Here is a 14,906-nt window from a genome sequence, read left to right as displayed (position 1 = left end):
CTAGACATCAATCACCTACTCAGTGGTCCAGAGCTCCTCTCCACACAGCAGGGTAAACAGGTATTTCATGAGCTTCCTCCTGAAGCAATGTTTCCCACAGCCTTCTCTGCTGTGTCCAGGCCTGGAGCACAGGTGTCACCCAGAGACCTCACCTCGCCTCCCTCCTTCAGCGTCTCTCCTGCCTCCCCCTATCCCCTGGATCTCCTCCCTGTTGAAAGGATTTATTCAGAAGGAAAACTTCCAAGGCCTTGTACAGCCAACACTGCCATTAACCTTTTTTCCCACTTTACTCAAAGGTCTAGGGGGGTGAAGACTTCCAAGCTTGGGAAAGGACCCTCCCCCAGAACTTGGATGGCTCCTCACTATTACCTTCTATCTCCACTGCTGTCTGATACTAGCCGAAGGCCTGGGTCTTCATATATCCTGAAATCTCAAACAGTGGTGTCCAGCGGCCATCTGCTCTGGGGACAGAGTAGCTTCTTTCCAAACTGAAATTCATGCTCTTCAGTTCTGAGACATTTTCTAGAATTTTCTAGAATTACTGCTGATTTCTTCACCTCCGTTTTCTTTCCTTCTAGTATTCACTCAAATATTAGATCTTCTTAAAATACCTAATTTTCCCAGCTATTTTTTAATTGAAAATCTGTGGTATTTGCTCAACTTTCTCTACTTAGTTTCACATTTTAGTTTCAAACAGCTCTTAAATTCTCATAGTATTTTTTTTTCATTCTATCTTGTTCTTAATACATGAGTACAAAATCAATCCTAAATGATTTTTTTATAATTTTTGCTTTTATGCCACAATGCCAGCCCCAGGAAGTTATTTTTCTCTTTGTTAGTTTTGGTTCCTTTTTGTTAGTTTTGTTGTTGTTGTTTTAAGATAAAGGGAGTGGGGGCCGGCTCCTTGGCTCACTTTCCTCCGCCTGCAGTGCCAGCATCTCATATGGGCACTGGGTTCTAGTCCCGGTTGCTCCTCTTCCAGTCCAGCTCTCTGCTGTGGCCCAGGAAGGCAGTGGAGGATGGCCTAAGTCCTTGGGCCCCTGCACCCGCATGGGAGACCAGGAGGAAGCACCTGGCTCCTGGCTTCAGATCAGCGTAGCTCCGGCCATAGTGACCACTTGGTGGGTGAACCAACGGAAGGAAGACCTTTCTCTCTGTCTCTCTCTCTCTCTCTCTGTCTAACTCTGTCAAAAAAAAAAAAAAAAAAGGTAAAGGAGTGAAGGGTGATCTTCCATCCATCCTCTAATGGCCACAACAGGTGGGGCTGAGCCAGGCTGAAGCCAGAAACCAGGAACTCCATCCAGGGTTCCCACTGGGTGGCAAGGGTCCTTGTATTTGGATCATCTACAACTGCCTTCCCATTATCAAGGAGCTGGATCAGACCAGCCAGGACTCAAACCAGTGCTCCAACAATGAACGCAGGTGACCCGAGCAGCAGCTAAACCTGCTACCCCCCAACATCCACCCCTCGTCTCAACAGCCAGGCAATTCCTGGTCATTTGCTCATGTTTCAGAGGGGGGAATTAAAAGGCTGACTGATGGGGCCTGCGCTGTGGTGTAGCAGGTGGGGCCTCCACCTGCAGTGCCGGCATCCCTTGTGGGCGCCAGTTCAAGACCCAGCTGCTCCACTTCCGATCCTGCTCTCTGCTATGGCCTGGGAAAGCAGTAGAAGATGGCCCAGGTCCTTGGGCCCCTGAACCCACATGGGAGACCCAGAATAAAGCTCCTGGCTTCAGATCAGCACAGTACCGGCCAATGCAACTAACTAGGGAGTGAATCAGAGGATGGAAGACCTCTCTCTTTCTCTCTGCCTCTCCTTCTCTGTGTAACTCTGACTTTCAAATAAATAAATAAAACTTAAACAAACAAACAAAAAGCTGACTGGGAGTGAGCATTTAGACTAGCAGTAAAGATGCCGAGTCCTGGCTGTTATGCACATTTGGGGCATGAACCAGTGGATGCGAGTTCTCTCTAGTCTTTCTCTCTCTCTCTGTCCCTCTTTCTCTGCCTCTCAAATAAGTAACAGTAATAAGGCTGACTTATCTGAGAATATTAGTGGAGGTTACTGATTACAGGAATCACCATCCAGAACCTGCTGAGGCATCCAGTGAGGAAATCCCACTGTTCCTGACTGCAAGTGTTTGCTCCTAGCTTGGTCCATTTTCACAGAAAAGGATCCTCCCATACTCCAGAACAGAAGGGCTGAGAGTCTCCCACCTATGGCCACTGCTTTAGAAGTAGCCATCCCACACACTCAGTTTGTTTCTTCTCTGACATTAGGCAAATGCAGTCTACAAGAAAGATCTCCCTCTTAAATTCAAAGCAAGAAAGATGCATCCAGCTCCAACTGTGGATTTCCAGTTACACATTAGGAGTCGACAAATTCTATTTCCCTAAACCAGTTCTAACATATCCGTATTCCCTCTTGATTTTTGTCTCATCAGACACCAGCAATGTTTCACACACACTGTGCCAACTGGAATGGCCCAAACTCAGGTGAGAAAGTGAAACTTCACATGGAGGTCACAACGATGTTTGAACATCACTCCTGCCTCCCTTCAAATCCTGGCAGGGCCCCAGAGCCTGCCTACTCAGGAAGGATGCTCGACAGTTAACACCAAACCAGTGACACAGACCTTCCAGGTACATTTGCCTGAAGGAAGTTCATGAAACTCACACAATTTTTTGTAACTATCGAATAAATAACATAAACTTCAGGCTTGCTACCCTGCAATTGTTTGTTTTTTTCTTGTGATAATATTCTCTAGCTAGAAAACAAAATGCAAAGGTCCAAACTAAGAGTTTGTGAAACTCGACACGCACTTGCTGCCCTTGCCAATCTATCTTGTCTCCATCGCAGAGAGACAGCCTCGTTTCACACGAATTTCCAGATGAGCACAGGAAACCGGTTATAGCGAAGACCTTGCAAAATACTTCAATCACAATGAAAAGTCTCAAAGGATTCTGAAGGCTACACAAGCAAATTCTGAACAAGAAAACCTGATCTCTGAGAAAGCATGGCTTCTGTTCCCCCTAAGAAGCAACGTGTGAATAGCCTGGAACCGCCAAGAGTATCTGGAACAACCGACCTGTAAATGGCTATGAAGATGGAAAGCAGTGCTAAGTGCCAAGCGCTATTATCAACCCAAGCTTCATTCTATTTATATTCACCCTGTCACTCAGATCACTCAGCTAATAATGGCTAAGTACACGTCTTCCCCGCTCTCACTAGGCACCACTCAGACTTCGTAAGAGACAGGCCCTGGCTCCATCTATCATCCAGTGAGAGGAACTGATTGCGTGGGGCAAAGGGTTCATGGAATTTTGTCATGCACCATGTGCTCAGGGCTTGATTTACCTTGATGAGGACAGCACTTTGCTTGCCATTTTTCAACAGCTTTCATTGGTTTTCACTCCAAAGAGACAGACATCTAACAGAAATGGCTAATTTTTTTTTTACAATCCCATTCCTGCCTCCATATTAAGGAATAAGTTACGCTGAGGACACCATGCATTCAAGAAGTAAATGTCAGGGCTGTGTTGGCAGCAGTCAACCACTCCCATAAGAACACGGTCACTTCCTAACCTTGCATGCACACAGCACACAGGACACAGGAGTACAGTTGAGTGACAGCAGTAGTTCACAAATGGGTCTTCCAACTCAAGTGCAGAAGTGCAGACCAGCTATGCACAATCTTGAACATATGTCTCTTTCTTGGGATGAGGCTTGGCAATACCCAACAATATAACAGGTCTGCATATCCAGGTAGCAATAAATATAGTGGTTCTTGGACCAGAAATTTACATCCAAGTCACAAAGGTAAATGCCACCCTTCGGTAAGCATCTAAGACCAACCTTGGTATTGGGGCCACATAAGCATGTGAAAGAAGTTCTACAATCAGGGCCAGGCTGTGACGCAGTATGTTAATCCTCCGCCTGCGGAGCCAGCATCCCATATGGACGCCGGTTCAAGTCTCGGCTGCTCCTCTTCCAATCCAGCTCTCTGCTGTGGCCTGGAAAAACAGCAGAGAATGGCCCAAGTGCTTGGGGCCCCTGCACCCATGTGGGAGATTGGGAAGAAGCACCTGGTTCTTGGCTTCTGATCGGCACAGCTCCAGCTGTTGCAGCCATCTGGGGAGTGAACCAACAAAAGGAAGACCTTTCTCTCTGTCTCTCCCACTTACTGTCTGTAACTCTACCTCTCAAATAAATAAATAAAATCTTTTTTTTTTTGGACAGGCAGAGTTAGACAGTGAGAGAGAGACAGAGAGAAAGGTCTTCCTTCCGTTGGTTTACCCCCAAATGGCCGCTACAGCCAGTGTGCTACAGGTGGCACGCTGCGCCGATCCGAAGCCAGGAGCCAGGTGCTTCCTCCTGGTCTCCCATGTGGGTGCAGGGCCCAAGGACTTGGGCCATCCTCCACTGCACTCCTGGGCCACAGCAGAGAGCTGCACTGTAAGAGAAGCAACCAGGACACAATCCGGCGCCCCAACCGGGACTAGAACCCGGGGTGCCGGTGCTGCAGGTGGAGGAATAGCCAAGTGAGCCATAGCACTGGCCAATAAATAAAATCTTTAAAAAAAAAAAAAAAGAGTTTCTACAATCAACACAGATGTGGTCACATTTGGTGTTGGCATACTGAACGAACCTCAAGCATAGGACTTCCCTTACAAATGTTAACAGGAATAAATCTCAAAACTCACCCAAGTTTGTAATGAAGCTAAGCCAAAGCCATATCCCCCAATACATTTGTATCTGCGAGTCATTACACACATAAGCATATCATGTGTTGTTTATACAGTCGTGAGAACCAAAAATTAGGGACTTACAAAGACGCCTTCTCAAAAGCCAGACAGGCATAATAAAAAGTCTGCTAATCAGTGCCTAATATTCTGCGTGAATTTTATAAATTGATTACTTCACATGCCAGCCAGACGTGCAGAAACAATGCTTCAAAGATGCCACAAATTTCCAAATGCCTACAGATGCATCGCCTCATGGTCAACCAAAACACCAGCCATGACGATTAACACGCAGTGCAAAGCCCGAGAGACAGCAGCCAAAGAGCCCCCAGGCTGAGGAGCTCTGCAGTCCAGCAGGGAATGCGCAGAAGCAGAGGGCACCTCAAGTGTGTACTTGAAGCCTCCGGCAGACGGACAGATCCCCAAAGTTGGGCGCACCTCTCAGAAAGGAAATTATTTAAATGCCTGATAAAGTTTCCTCTTTTCTTGGAATCTAGCTGCAAATCATTATGCAAAGTGGAGAAGAGCACCCTAATTTGCTTTGGTCAGGAAACTTGACTATCTAAAGGACTTTTAGAGGAACACCAGAAAACCTGCGTTTATCCCTAATATCACTAATCACTTTTGGAGCACATTCTCCTGACCTTTGAACCACAACCACCAAATGCAAGGCTAGTCTCATGTCTCACTTCTTGCTCAAAAGCATCAGGTTGCCTTCCTTGTTAAAACAAAAACTACAGGAACCAGCCCTGTGCCTCAGTAGGCTAAGCTTCTGCCTGTGGCAGGGCATTCCATATAGGTGCTGGTTCATGTCCCAGCTGCTCCTCTTCTTCTGATCCAGCTCTCTGCTAATGGCCCAGGGAAGGCGATGGAAGATGGCTCAAATGGGCCTCTGCACCAATGTAGGAGACCCGGAAAAAGTTCCTGGCTCCTGGGGCCAGCACTGTGGCGCAGCAGGTTAAAGCTGCAGCCTTCAGCACTGGCATCCCATATGGGGGCCTGTTCAAGTCCTGGCTGTTCCACTTCCAACTCAGCTCTCTGCTACGGCCTGGGAAATCAGTCATCTGGGGGCGTGAACCAGAGGATGGAAGACCTTTCTCTTTCTCTCTCTCTCTCTCTTTGGTTCTACCTCTCTCTGTAACTCTTTCAAAGAAATAAAATAAATCTTAAAAAAAAAAAAAAAAAAAGTTCCTGGCTCCTGGCTGCAGATGGGCCCAATCCAGGGGAGTGAACCAGTGGATGGAAGACCTCTCTGTGTCTCTCTCTCTCCCTCTGTCTGTGACTCTGCCTCTCAAATAAATAAATAAATAAATCTTAAAAACAACAACAACAAAAAACTAGGTGTATATGGGAAGAGGAAATGAATAAAACAGCATTGACTAGAATGGAATAGAAACTCAAAAAAGGGATGATTTACCTGGTCTGAGCTGGATCACAAAAGTCTTAAAAAACCAGGGGGCTCAGACTGTGCTTGCAGAAAACCAGAAAGTCTGAGGAACCCAGAGCAGTAGGGAGCCCAAGAAGGGAGGGGAGGTGAGGTCAGAGTCTGGATTGGGAAATGGTCAGGAGACACGCAACAGAGAAGAGGTGGCCAGTTGACAGGTGGCCCTAAATGCCCCACTGGCTACCTAAGACTTAATCTGATCAATTATACAAAGCCACTGCAGTTTATAAAGACAGCCAGACAAAAGGGGGAAAGGGTGTTGGGCATCTGACAGCAAGCTAGGAAGAACACAGCACAGTCAAGTTCATTTTAAAGACAATGAACCACCAGGAGGATCTAGCAGCAAGGCTCCCCAGGAACACTGCCTGAAGTCACCCTACACGGAACCACCTACAGAACATCAATGTGTGGGAGCCATTGACTGGTGTCTCCTTCCAGAGTTGGCTACTTTTCCATAATAGTGCTGTAGAGGGTAGATTACAGCAGAGACCACAGAAGAGAGAGTTGTTCCAGGGTCCTACCTCCTGTGAAAACAACGGCATCCACTGCTCACATACCCTGTGTTAAACTCAGGGGAGCTCAGGTGGCAGGGATTGAACACACAGCAGGGCCTGAAGCCTTAAAGGCCCTTGAAAGCTGTCAGCTTCAATAGGCAACCACCACCAGCTGTATCCTGCTCAGCTCCTTTCTTTTTAATTAGCATGGGGACATGACAGCTCAGAAGAGCTGGCCTGGCTTGTAGATGCTCCTCATTCTCCTCCTCCCCCTCCTCTCCTCCTCTCTCCCCCTCCCTTCTTCAGTGACAAGAGCCCTCTCCTTAGAAATTCCCGAAGAAAAACACAGGTTCCTGAGCAGTTCGTCCACCACACAGAATAAATATCCGAAAAATCCCCACCCCTCCCAAAATAAAACCTCAGAGCCAAGTCTCTTGAAGACAAACCTTCGCCTCTATTTACACTTGGAAGCTTAAGCCCTGTCTTCATCCGGCCGAATGCAAAATGCGGCTTGTGCTGTGAGGGAGATGAGTGAAGACACGTGAAGCTCACAGCCAGTGCTGAGCTGACCGTGGAAGTCCAAGCAAATTAATCCAAGCAAAATAAGCCCAAGATCAAACCCACAAGGAGCAGCTAGTGCTGGAGGAGTGGTTTTGCACCTCCTGTTGATTTGTTTACAAATAAAAGAATCTGTGCTCCAAGAGAATAACTGGGATTAAAATCACTCTGAGCATATGAAGTTTAAGTTAGAGATTTAATACTAACAATATGAATTAATGAAATAGGCTGCTTGGAAAAGTAAATGTTTGCCTTCTGAAGTACAGACTCATGAATATTCATGAGCTGTCCCCCAACCCCACCCCTACTGGACAGCCGCAAGGTAAGCATCATAGAATCAACCCTCAACTTGCTCCTGGCTATCTCCTTCCTAAGAACTCCTCTGCCCTTAGGAAGGCAAACTCCTTTCCTTCCCACAGAAACAAATGCAAACAATGGCCCTAACACAGCTGGGAGTTCCGCTTCTGGCTCTGTTTGCCCTTTGTTCTGTGGCTTTCTCCATAGTGCTCCATTTACAGGGATGTTCCTCCAAGCTCTCTGCATAGCGGGCTGTCTCTGTCAGACCAGTAGTGACTGGAAGGCTGTTTAGAACAGTCTCCTACAATTGTCTGTCTTTTTGTAATTGAAGAATTCTAACCTAAGCCATGCACCAGTTGGTACCATTTATATGTAGTGACAGATCCTCTCTGCTGTTGTTGCATACCAGTAAGGATTTTCACCTAGCACACAGGCAGAATGGCTACTTTTGAGAATATAATATATTTAAAAAAAAATAACTCTAGGAGGGAAACATCCTATCCAATCTGGAGATGAGAAAAAAGAAAAATGACTACAAACACAAATGCTTCTTCTGCAATTGTTAAGTGTGCACCTTGTAAAAAAGAGATTTTTCTCTAATAAAACAAGGCTGTAAGAGTAAATACATCGGAGCCAGCACTGTAGTGCAGCAGGTTAAAGCCCCGGTTACAGCGCCAGCATCCCAAATGGATGCTGGTTCAAGTCCTGGCTGCTCCGTTTCCAATCCAGCTCTTTGCTATGGCCCTGTACCCGCATGGGAGACCCAGAAAAGCTCCTGGCTCCTGGCTTCGGATCAGCTCAGCTCTGGCCATTTCGATCATTTGGGGAGTGAACCAGCAGATGGAAGACCTTTCCCTCTCTGGCTCTACCTCTCTCTTTGTAACTCTGTCTTTCAAATAACTAAATCTTAAAAAAAAAAAAAAAAAAAAAAAAAAGAGAGAGAGAGAGAGAGAGTAAATACATCTCTTACTTGTTAAACCAAATTTCAAAATATATTCATGCCAAGCAAAAATTCTATTTGGCTATCCATCACAGGAATAAAAGGAAAATAGGGGAAATCTAATATTAACCTGACTTAGGAGCCAGCATTGTAGCAAGCCCTGCTAAGCTACCACCTGCAATGCCAGAATCTCATATGGGTGTCACTTGGAGTCCTGACTGCTCCACTTCTGATCTAGCTCCCTGCTAATGTGCCTGAGAAAGCAGCAGAAAATGGCCCAAGTACTTAGGCCTCTGCACAGGCATAGGAAACCTGGATGAAGCTCCTGGCTCCTGGCTTCTTCCTGGCCCAGCCCCAGCCATTGAGGCCATTTGGAGAGTAAACCAGAAGATGAAAGATTCTCTCTCTCTCTCTCTCTCTCTAACTCTGCCTTTCAAATAAGTAAAATATATCAAAAGAAAAAAAGATCACACCAACTTAGCCAGTCACACAGAAAACTATTTGACCCAAAAAACAGAGTTTCTGAATTTCCAAAACTTGCTTCAGACAATAGTTTATTGATCTCATATTTAATTGTGCTTTCTCCTTTTTTTTTTAAAGATTTATTTATTTATTTATTTGAAAGGCAGAGGTAGAGAGGCAGAGGTAGAGAGAGAGAGAGATTGACAGAGATCTCCCAGCTGCTGATTCACTCCCAAGTGCCCACAACCGGCAGGGCTGGATCAGGCCCAAGCCAGGAGCCTGGAACTTTATCCAGGTCACCCACATATTGGTGGCCTGCTTCCAATTATCAGAAGGCAATTTAATTTCTATGAAGATTCAGCCACTTCAACTTGGCAATGTTTGACTTTTTCTCTGGTTTTAGTAAGTGAAATACAGAGCAAAGGCCCTTTAAATCACAAGCTTCATAGTGAGGTCAATGGTACCACAGGAGTTAACAATCAGCTGATGAGACCTCAGGACAGACCTAAGACTGACTTTACACAGGGCTCCCTGGAAGAGTGGCTTATTTTTTGTCTCAATTTTCTACATAGGAAGAAAGTAATCCAGCAGAAGACCAAAATTGAAGCTGAACCTCAAATACCATCATCAGGTGCCAAGGCTGCAAGAAAGGAAAATTCTAGTAGCTTTCTTCTAGTACTTTCTTTTTTTTTTTTTTAAGATTTATTTTATTTATTTGAAAGACAGAGTTACAGAGAGAGATAGAGAGAGAGGTCTTCTATCTGCTGGATTACTCCCCAGATGGCCACAACGGCCAGAGCTGCACCGATCTGAAGCCAGGAGCCAGGAGCTTCTTTCTGGTCTTCCAGGCAGGTGCAGGATCCCAAGGACTTGGGCCATCTTCCACTAGTTTCCCAGGTGCACTAGCAGGGAGCTGGATTGGAAACAGAGCAGCCGGACTCCAACCAGCAGCCATATGGGATGCTGGCATGCAGACCCAGGCTTTAATCACCCGCTGCACCTCAGCACCGGCTCCTTGAGGATTTTTTTTTTTTCTTGTTTAAAGACAGAGTTACAGAGAAAGGTAGAGAGAGAGAGAGAGGTCTTCCATCCGCTGGTTTACTCCCCAGATGGTCACAACGGCCGGAGCTGTGCCGATCCAAAGCCAGGAGCTTCTTCTGGGTCTCCCACATGGGCAGGGGCCCAAGGACTTGGTCCATCTCCCATTGCTTTCCCAGGCCATAGCAGAGAGCTGGATTGGAAGTGGAGCAGCCAGAACTAGAACCAGCGCCCATATGGGATGCCAATGCTTCAGGACAGGGCTTTAACCCACTACACCACAGTGCCAGCTCCTGGAGGACTTTTAAAACTTGTTCTCACATTCATTAGTGCAGGAGAAAACTGCTTTATATTAAAGCCAATTATTTTTCTTATCAAGGCAAAATTCCAGAAATTCAACACTTTCCAGATCTGTACTGGTCAATACTTGTGACCATAAACAACATTCTATGCTGATCCAGGGCCACTGAATATATTCACATCATTTAAAAGGAAGGATTTAAGATTCCTCTAAAAGATCTGCTCCCCCACAACTGTCTGAATTAAGTACAAAAAGAAAATGCCCTAGATTGACTCCATTTCAAAATTTAATACTAAAAATGAACCGGCCAGCGCCCTGGCTCACTAGGCTAATCCTTCACCTGCAGTGCTGGCACCCCGGGTTCTAGTCCCGGTTGGGGCACCAGATTCTGTCCCGGTTGCTCCTCTTCCAGTCCAGCTCTCTGCTGTGGCCCGGGAGGGCAGTGGAGGATGGCCCAAGTACTTGGGCCCTGCACCCACATGGGAGACCGGGAAGAAGCATCTGGCTCCCGGCTCCTGGCTTCAGATCAGCACAGCACCGGCCTTAGTGGCCATTTGGTGGTGAACCAACAGAAGGAAGACCTTTCTCTCTGTCTCTCTCACTGTCTAACTCTGCCTGTCAAAAAAAAAAAAAAAATATTTGTGGGAACAGCACTGTGGTGTAGTGGATAAAGCTGCCACCTGCAGTGCTGGCATCCCATATGGGTGCTGGTTCAAGTCCTGGCTGCTCCACTTCCGATCCAGCTCTCTGCTATGACGTGGGAAAGCAGTGGAAGATGGCCCAAGTGCTTGGGCCACTGTACCCATGTGGGAGACCCAAGAAGAAGCACCTGGCTCCAAGCTTCTGGCTTCAGATCAGTGCAGCTCCGGCCACTGCGGCCATCTGGGGTGTGAACCAGTGGATGGAAGACTACTCTGTCTCTCTCTGCCTCTGCCTCTGCCTCTCTTTAACTCTGCCTTTCAAATAAATAAATAAATCTTAAAAAAAAAAAAAAAGCCTATTTGTATGACCCTGGCCTCTCCAAAAACTCAATTTCTTTATTAAGAAGATAAAGATAACAGCACCAACCTAAAGAGATTAAATCAACAAACACATTTAAAGCACTTGGTAGTGTCTTACAGACAGTAAAACAATCAATGCATGGTAGCCACCACATCAAGACAAAGTAAGACCAGGATTCAAATTCCAGCTCTGCTGCATGCAGACTGTGAACTATGGGCCTTCGGCTCCTCCTCTATAGAATGGAGGTGATAAAATTATCATAAAATAGTGAAATACAAACACAAAGGAATGAGAAAGTATCTGGCAAACACTAACGTGTAAACAAGCAGTTTCTATGTTGACTGAAAACATACTTGGAATAATTTCAAATCAGAACAATCCACAATCGTTTCATTCATCTCTAGACCCACCTCGTGCTCATTTAAGCTATATTTAAAGAGACATTTTACAGTAATGTGCATCTGGCCTTTCAAACTTTAGTGTTATACCTAAATGAATCCCATTCACATCACAGTTTCGACTGAAATGTGCCCTCCCCCCAGAATGCCAAAGTTAACAGAAATCAGAAAAGACACACTTTCATGAATCTTGTAAGACAGCGTTTTCTCAGCTAATGAAACCACAGGGGAAAATTCCCAGGCTCAAAAGTCTTTCCCCCCGCCCCCTATTTTCCTTGGTCCACGTGACTTCTCTGAACACAACTGCTGACATTATTTGCCCTGCTTTGCCCAAATGCATCAAGTATTTTAACAACCAGTCCTGTATCTACCAAAATGTGTCAATTTTGTTTTTCAGAAAATCAGAAAGGAATGAAGCAGAAACAATGGGTTCTTTCTTGAATCAGTGTCAAAGGCATCTATCCTATCACTTGAATGAAGCCAACTGAATGAAGCTATCATCTCACTGGCAACACAAGGGCCCTACCCAGCAGTGAGGTGAAGAGTGATCCCCTGTTAGAACCCGCTCCAGCAGACCCGATGGGAAGCATTATGGGAGTATCTCTCCATCGGAGCGCTGCTGACCTGTGAAACCAGTCCTAGAGAACTGGGCTTGGGAACCTCATAGGAATCACAGAAGATTCCTCATTGCACCAGAGGGTTGAGCACAGTATCTTCCTTATTCACAACACACAGTCCTGCCCGTTAAACACCTTGTTTACAATGACTTAAACACAGCCAACGCTTGTTTCAGCTAACAAGACCATTTTTCTTAGAAATAGCCACAAGAACATTCACTCTTAAAAGACAAGTAGGGCTGTGCAGTGGCCAAATCTAAGACTGGGAGCGGAAGACCTGAGCTTCCAAGTGGACTCTCACGGATTACCAGAAGGTTGCAGTCACCCAACTCCACTGTAAACCTGAGTCAGAGAGATCCCAACACCTCCCCTGTTTGGGATGGGAGGATAGAGTGCAATTTAGAATGAACCTTTCTAGACTTAAGGAATTACTACAGCAACATCAAGTGAGGTATTTCTTTTTTTTTTTTTTTTTTTTTTTTTTTTGACAGGCAGAGTGGACAGTGAGAGAGAGAGGCAGAGAGAAAGGTCTTCTTTTGCCGTTGGTTCACCCTCCAATGGCCGCTGCGGCCGGCGCGCTGCAGCCGGCGCACCGCGCTGATCTGAAGGCAGGAGCCAGGTGCCTCTCCTGGTCTCCCATGGGGTGCAGGGCCCAAGCACTTGGGCCATCCTCCACTGCACTCCCTGGCCACAGCAGAGAGCTGGCCTGAAGAGGGGCAACCGGGACAGAATCCGGCGCCCCGACCGGTGTGCTGGCGCCACAAGGTGGAGGATTAGCCTAGTGAGCCGCGGCGCTGGCGGAGGTATTTCTTCTAATTAGAGACTTGCTGAGCTAGCCCAGGGCACGCCATGACTGGGGTTACCTATGAAGGATACATTCCTATGTGCCTCCATTTTCTCAATCCTATACCTCTTCCAAGTGCAAATGAACCCATGAATCTACGTGCAGCTTACAATCCAATAACAGCCCTTCTACACAGGCAACTACAGCCCACCAGCTACTGTCACACAACTGTCACCAGTGGCCCAAAAGGTGACTCACTTGGGCATATATGCATTGATGTCCCGAATCATATTATCCACAGCCCCCCATAGAAACACGGAGATGGTTAAAGGAGATTCCAGTCCAACACCCTTACTTTGTAGATCAGGAAGAGTACAGTACTCGCCCCAGATCCCACGACTAACACATCTTTGAAACCAGAACTCTGGCCTTCTGATGCTTCACCCTCTCTCTGTCAGGAGTATTCCTTACAGAGAGTCTGGATCCACCAAACCGAATGCACAGATTGCCTTTCGGTTTGCCGAGCCATATATAGCATCCCTAATTTTTTTTTTTAATTTCTACAATAAGAATAATAAGTTACTGCCGAGGCAATATAAGAACAGTTAGAAGAACCACAAAAACATGTCTTAAATTACAGAAGCCAGTATGGGTTTGATACAAACTTCTTCATGTGGTAATATTTCACAGCAGGGTACAAAAATAGTCACTACACTGTTAAGGTGAAGGCCTGAATAGTGAAATTCAAAGAGGAAAAGGCACCCAAACTTCATGTACTGCAACAGAAGGTCATTCAGAGCTCACCACCAACCTGGTTTTTTTTGTTTGTTTGTTTGTTTTTTGCTCAAGCTATTTGGGGAAAAGAGGAGCAGGGGGAAAAACTTTTATATCCTGACAAAAACTTTCAGGCCTCACATAGGCCGTGGAGAGCTTGGGTTTGCACTGTATGGAGTTCTTGGGCCTCACAAGCATCTTGGATCAGCTTGAATCTCACAGCCTTGCTGACGTCTCTCAGGGGACCCAGGCAGGCAGGGGGCATCTCTCTGGGGACCCAGGCAGGCAGAGAATGATGCAGCCTCAGCTGCAGCCAGCCACCAAGGGGAGCAAGATAGATGTTTAATAAGTCCCAGGAAAGCCTCCTAACAACAGAGCAGCATAGACTGGGGAGCCTATTCTGGCCTTTTGAAGTCAAAAATCATGAAACTATTTCTGGGACCTACCTAACACGGTTAGGAAAAAAAAAAAAAAAATAGTCCATGATTTCCAGAAGCGCACACCGCGAGAGAAAACCCCTCGGGATCAGTGCCTGCAAGCATGAGGGAAAGGCAGGTTCCAGCCAGACTGCCTGCTAGGGGTCCAGGGTGCCTGTATGCTAACGGATATGCTAAGGGCCAGGACGGCCGGCACCTCTGAAGCAAGGCCCTCATCGCTGTCTTCCCTGGGATGGGGGGCTGCTGAGGCCCCCTGTGTCTGGGGCACTGTGAGCAGGAAGGCTTCCGCGGCAGCCCAAAGGGCTTCAAAGTGTGCAAGGCTTTTCTCCCGCCCTCTTGCCGGCAGCGAGCCTGATCCCAGCCACAAGCTCAAATCGGGATCCGGGGCTGTTTATAGCAGGGGAAAAGCGGGGTATGTACAAATGTAATGTTCCCTAGGAGGGAAAACAGCAAATCACGCAGAACCAAAGGACCGTCCATCCATCGGACTGCTCCGTGTGACCACCAAGGCCTCAACCCTCCCCCACCTCGTTTACCCTCGTCTCCCCTCCCCCAACCTCCTCCTGAGGAAAAAAGAGGCGGAACTCCAGCCTGCTTTCGTGGTTTTTTTTTTCCCC

General features: G+C 46.7%; 1 protein-coding gene across 15 annotated transcripts in view; it reads right to left on the bottom strand.

Annotated features, from left to right (window-relative positions):
* The window catches only part of SFMBT2 (Scm like with four mbt domains 2), a 259,224-nt gene that overhangs the window by 239,633 nt on the left and 4,685 nt on the right, over positions 1 to 14,906 (bottom strand). The gene's annotated exons all lie outside the window — the stretch shown is intronic.

Source organism: Oryctolagus cuniculus, chromosome 13 (genome assembly GCF_051225735.1).
Source record: "Oryctolagus cuniculus isolate XC-2025 breed Fujian yellow rabbit chromosome 13, ASM5122573v1, whole genome shotgun sequence".
In the NCBI taxonomy this organism is placed as follows: domain Eukaryota; kingdom Metazoa; phylum Chordata; class Mammalia; order Lagomorpha; family Leporidae; genus Oryctolagus; species Oryctolagus cuniculus.
The sequence above is the reverse complement of the archived record's forward strand: the minus strand, read 5'-3'. Positions and strand labels throughout refer to the sequence as shown.